The following is a 5,797-nucleotide window of genomic DNA, read 5'->3' on the forward strand; positions in this document are numbered from 1 at the left end:
AGCCTGTCTAGCTGTGTGCACCAGTTGTCCACTTGTTTCAGCTTTCCCAAGTATTTGCGCCACCACACACAGCTTTTTTGTTGTTGTTGTTGTTTTTTAATGTGGGTGTCTTAGTCAGGGTTTCTATTCCTGCACAAACATCATGACCAAGAAGCAAGTTGGGGAGGAAAGGGTTTATTTAGCTTACTTCCACATGGCTGTTCATCACCAAAGGAAGTCAGGACTGGAACTCAAGCAGGTCAGGAAGCAGGAGCTGATGCAGAGGCCATGGAGGGATGTTTCTTACTGGCTTGCTTCTCCTGGCTTGCTCAGCCTGCTCTCTTATAGAACCCAAGACTTCCAGCCCAAGGATGGTACCACCCACAAGGGTCTCTACCCCCTTGATCACTAATTGAGAAAATGCCCCACAGCTGGATCTCATGGAGGCACTTCCCTAACTGAAGCTCCCTTCTCTGTGATAACTCCAGCCTGTGTCAAGTTGACACACAAAATCAGCCAGTACAATTGACCCCTTGTCAACTTGACACACAAACACATCACTATTAAGCCTCAACCCTTATTTTCTTATTCATCTCCAAGATCTAAAGTCCCACAGTCTTTACATATTAAAAGTTCAATCAATTTAAAATATCCAATATCTTGTAAAATTCAAAGTCTCTTAACTGTGGGCTCCACTAAAATACGTTCTTCCTTCAAGAGGGACAAATATCAGGGCACAGTCACAATCAAAAGCAAAACCAATGTCTGGGATCCAACTCACAATCCTCTGGGCTCCTCTAAGGGCTTAACCAGTCACTTCTCCAGCTCTGCCCTTTGCAGCACACAGCTTGTCTTCTGGGCTCCAGATGCCTGTACTCCAAGGCTGCTGCTGTCCTTGGTGGTCATTGCATGGTACTGGCATTCCCAAAACACTGCTGTAACTAGGCTTCACCAATAGCCTCTCATAGACTGTCTTCACGGTGCCAAGCCTCAACTCCTTCGCATGACAACTTCAGTCCTGGGCCATCAATTGCAAACTGAGGCCGCATCTTTACTGTGCAGAGCCTCAGCTGCTCTTCATGACTCCTTTGTGCTGTCAAAACCAGTACCACCTGGGTGACTCTTACACATTACCAAGTCCTGCTGCAGCACAAAGTACAACCTTGGCTATCTTTGGAACACAGCCTCTTTGTGCTCTCAGAAAACACTTCCCAGAAGATGTCAACCTCAGTGATGCTGGTCTCTTCTTAATCACCGCTAATTTCTTAGCTCCAGCTAACCAGCATCAATAGTCCCAGTAATGCAAAGTTTTCACTTTAGTAGTTCTGGTATCTTGTTAATCACAGCTGATACTTCAGCCCCAGCTAACCAGAACCACAGAATCTTCACAATCAAAACAACATGGCCCTGATAAGAGTCTTTAATCTTCTCTCTGAAATTTCACAAGCCAGGCCTCCATCTTCTGCACCGTTCTCAACATGATCTTCCAAGCTCCTACACAACATCCCACAGAGCTCTTAACAACTAATGGCTCTTCTAGCTCAAAGTTCCAAAGTCCTTCCACAGTCCTCCCCAAAACATGGTCAGGTTGTCACAGGAATACCCCACTATGCCGGTACCAATTTATCTTAGTCAGGGTTTCTAATCTTGCACAAACATCATGACCAAGAAGCAAGTTGGGGAGGAAAGGGTTTATTTGGCTTACTTCCACATTGCTGTTTATCACCAAAGGAAGTCAGGACTGGAACTCAAGCAGGTCAGGAAGCAGGAGCTGATGCAGAAGCCATGGAGAGATGTTCCTTGCTGGCTTGCTTCCCCTGGCTTGCTCAGCCTGCTCTCTTATAGAACCCAAGACTTCCAGCCCAGGGATGGCACCACCCACAAGGGGCCCTACCCCCTTGATCACTAATTGAGAAAATGCCCCACAGCGGGACCTCATGGAGGCACTTCCCCAACTGAAGCTCTGTTCTGTGTAGTAACTCCAGCCTGTGGAAGAGCAAGCGCTCTTCTGACTGGAGCCCACCTTTCTGGGTGGAGCCCGCCTTTCTGGGTGGAGCCCGCCTTTCTGGGTGGAGCCCGCCTTTCTGGGTGGAGCCTGCTCCCCAGCACGCTTACTCTTTTGGCCCTTTTCCTTTCCTGTACTTAGGGGTTTTGAGGAGAGGCAGAGGAAGGAGGTGAATATCTTCAGGTGACCCTTGAGGCTTCCTCTCCCATGGGTTTTATGGGTCCCTCTATGGCAGGTATTCAGATACCATCTCCAGTGGACAATGTTTCTGGAGTCCTTCCTCTGGCCTTGCTCCACTCCTGCCGACAGTGAAAGGCCCTTTGTATGGGAAGTGCTATGGAACAGCCCAGGATATCCAGGGCCCCTAAAGTTATAGACACAAGCTAGGTATGTGAACGGCTTGCCTGAAGCTCCCTTCCTTCAGACATCCGTCTCGATCGAGGGACAGACTTCTGACAGGCTCATATCATCCGGAAGGGGTTCTCCTACACTGACTCCCCCGATTGACAAGACGTGCCTCCCAAACACTCCCTGAAATCACAATTCCCCCACTCTGGTGAACTTTCCCCAGGAACTCTGTCTTCAGCTCATATGGTCTGAAATAGTGGCAAGGCCAGGACGTGGGTCATTCTAGCAGAGCTTAGTTGGCTGAAACTGGTTAAGTGGAGTGTATTTATTTTTACTGGGTAAAATCCACATGACATGACATTTGCCACTTGAGAGCAAACGGTTCAGTGGCATTTGGGACACTCGTAGTGTGGTGCAATCCCCTGTTTCACCTTGTTCCGAGGCCTTTCCTCACCCCATCTCCTCACCCTGTGGAGCCATCAGAGGCTTCCCATGCCTTCCCCTCTAGCCCCTGGTGGTGACCAATTTGCTTTCTGTCTTGATGGGTTACAAGTGTGGTGCATAGTGATACCTCTAAGATCATCCGTCAGGAGCCATCGAAAGCTTCTGGTAGTTGTGGTGATAAACTCAAAGGGATTGAGGTGTGGGGCAAGAGCTTTCGCTAGAAATCGCCAATCAATAGTCAACACTAACAATCTCAAAACAGCCCTCGTCACAGAGTGTCTGTTAGGCCTAGACATAGTTAGAGAGCTTAGTCGATGGGTGTGGTTCTCATTTTTAAAAAATAGGTATATGTGTGTGCATGCGCATGCAAATGTGTATGCACATGCATGCATGTGTGCATCTGCATGTGAATGTATGTGCATGTGTGTGCATGTGCGAGTGTGTGCATGTGAGTGTGCATGTGTGTATACATGCATGTGTATGTGTGTGCGCGTGCATGCGTGTGTGCACATGTGTGTACACGTGCATGTGTGCATGTGTGCATGTGTGGGTGCATGTATTGCATGTGTATATGTGTGTGCATGCATGTGCATGTGCATGTGTATGTACGTGTGTGCATGTGTGTGCATGTATGAGTGTGTGAATGTGCATATATGTGTGCATGTGCATGTGTGTGCATGTGTGTGTGTGTGTACATGTGTGTGGGGTGTGTATGGCATGGTTATGGTAGTAATAAGAGTGTGCCATACACATGTTGATGCTTGATAGTTGCTGCTGGAGAGACTAAGATTAAAAGCACTGAAGGCTAGCCTTCATAGAACTCTGAGTTCCTTCCTAGCCTGAAGAAAAGACAAGCAAGAGCCACACCTACCAAACAGTGAGGCTCTTGCTTAAACACAGATTCCAACAAACTTACATCGATGGAGGCACCTTTGGAACGTTTGAGAGACTGTGACTCTAGGCTGGTTACTAGATGCTCATAAGGAACATATGCTCTTGAACACAGGTATGGAGGACTTCACACATGAATTATGTAAGCGAGAAGGCAGCTTTGTGTTGAGAGGCACATGCCGAAACCGTTCAGCAGAGCCAGGGTGGTTGGGAATTTTTCCCCACAAAAATAAAAATAGACGAAGCAAGCAAGAGTGGCACCCGTGGCTGCGTCTAAGTGATGGGTGTCGGGAGTTTACTGTGCTGTCTGCATGAGTCAGGATCTACCCCGGAGGAGAAACCGCCCGGAGATATTTAAAGTACATAGCCTAGGAGGCAGAATTCTGCTTACATAGTGGATGGAGACGGAAGCCAATCAGAGAACTCAGAGTTGAGATTGTCACAGCCGGCCTGGGACTGAAGGGCAAGAGCCAAAAGGTGCTGCCCCTGGAGCCAGGGGTGGGGTCACTGACTGAGTGGGTACCCCAGTAGGGCCTTCTGGATGTGCAGTACCTCAGAGACAGTGGGGACACTACCTGTGGTGTCTGGCCTCCATTTTTGTTGGTATTGCCTCTCAGGCCCCATCCCCCAGCCTGCTTAATTTTGTGTGGTGCTGGGAATCCAACCCAGGGCTTTGTGAGTGTTAAGCAGGCATTGTACCAGCTAAACCATGTCTCAGGCCCCATGCATGCCTCTTAGAGCCGTCACCCATAAAACACTTTTGCCCATGGCATCTTGTTGCCTGAGGTCACCATGGAGACTCCTTACAGCCTTCGGAGAGCCTTGGACAACGCAGCTCTTAGGTCAGGGCAGAGGCGCGACCCTCAGCGCTGTTTGGCAGCAGCCAGCAAGCACTCTTTTAGATAAGTCAGTTATGTACTCACTGGCAAATAAAGCAAGGGCTGTATGTACCGAGTCAATATGGCCAGTCAGTGACAACCCCCGAGTGAGTCAACTGCTGTAGCCCAGAGCCATCAGCTTTGAGAGCCTGGGGAGATTTGGCCTCATTTCCCACAGTGGTCCTGCTGGTGACCTACCCCAAATCCATTTCCTCAGTGTTCCTATGAATAAAGCAGAGACTTTGTTCAGGTCCACAATGTACCTGACAGCTAAAAAAAGGCTTGCTTCCTCGGTCCTCTTGAAGTTACCGGGTGACCTTGTGATCAAGTTTAGGCCAAGGAGATACAGGCGAAAGTCCTTGGGCAATGTGATGTTCTTCCAGAACAGAGAGGCCAGCCAGCCACGGTGGCAGCGCAACTCTGAGCCCGGGTGTGTTCAGCTGAGTACAGAAGTGTTGCTCCAAGCACACTAACAAACAAAACAACTATTCAAACGGAAATGCAATTAAGCTTTTGCTCCTCAGAAAGGGGGAGGGTAAGGTGGATGGATGTAAGTTAAGACGGCAACTAAGACCCAGCCTGCACAGTGCCAGAACCGAGGGAGCAGAGGAAGACAAGTGTGGAGAATGGATGTGGGCCAGTGGGTGGCCACCTGAGCAGAGACCGTGGGGCTGGAGGGATGGCTCAGCGGTTAAGAGCATTTGGGCATCATGGAGAGGACCCAAGTTTGCATTTCTGAGTTCACCCTGGGCAGTTTACAGCTGCCTGTAACTCCAGCTTCCGGGATTTCGATGCTGTCTTCTGGCCTGTATACTCACTCACACACACCTGATCCTCTCCCCGATATACATAGAAAAATACACACTGGGCCTTTAATGGTGGCCTTTAATCCCAGCATTTGGGAGGCAGAGCAGGTAGGTGGCTGTGGAGTTTAAGGCCAGCTTGGTCTACAGAGCAAGATTCCAAGCTAGAGATACACAGTACGTAAGGGGACAGGTATAGTAGACACACCCTCGTGGGACCCCCAGTGAGCGACACCCTGGGGGACATCTACATTTGTAACACTGGTGCTTGTTCCTTGAACATGACAGTAGTGATCAACTGACATTCCCCACATCACGCTATGTCCTGTGGCCAAGGTAATAAATATATATGTGCACACACTCACATGCACGTGTGACCAGCTCTAAGCAGACTGAGGAGAGAGAGAGAGAGAGAGAGAGAGAGAGAGAGAGAGAGAGAGAGAGAGAGA

This window comes from Mastomys coucha, unplaced genomic scaffold (assembly GCF_008632895.1).
Source record: "Mastomys coucha isolate ucsf_1 unplaced genomic scaffold, UCSF_Mcou_1 pScaffold1, whole genome shotgun sequence".
Lineage (NCBI taxonomy): Eukaryota > Metazoa > Chordata > Mammalia > Rodentia > Muridae > Mastomys > Mastomys coucha.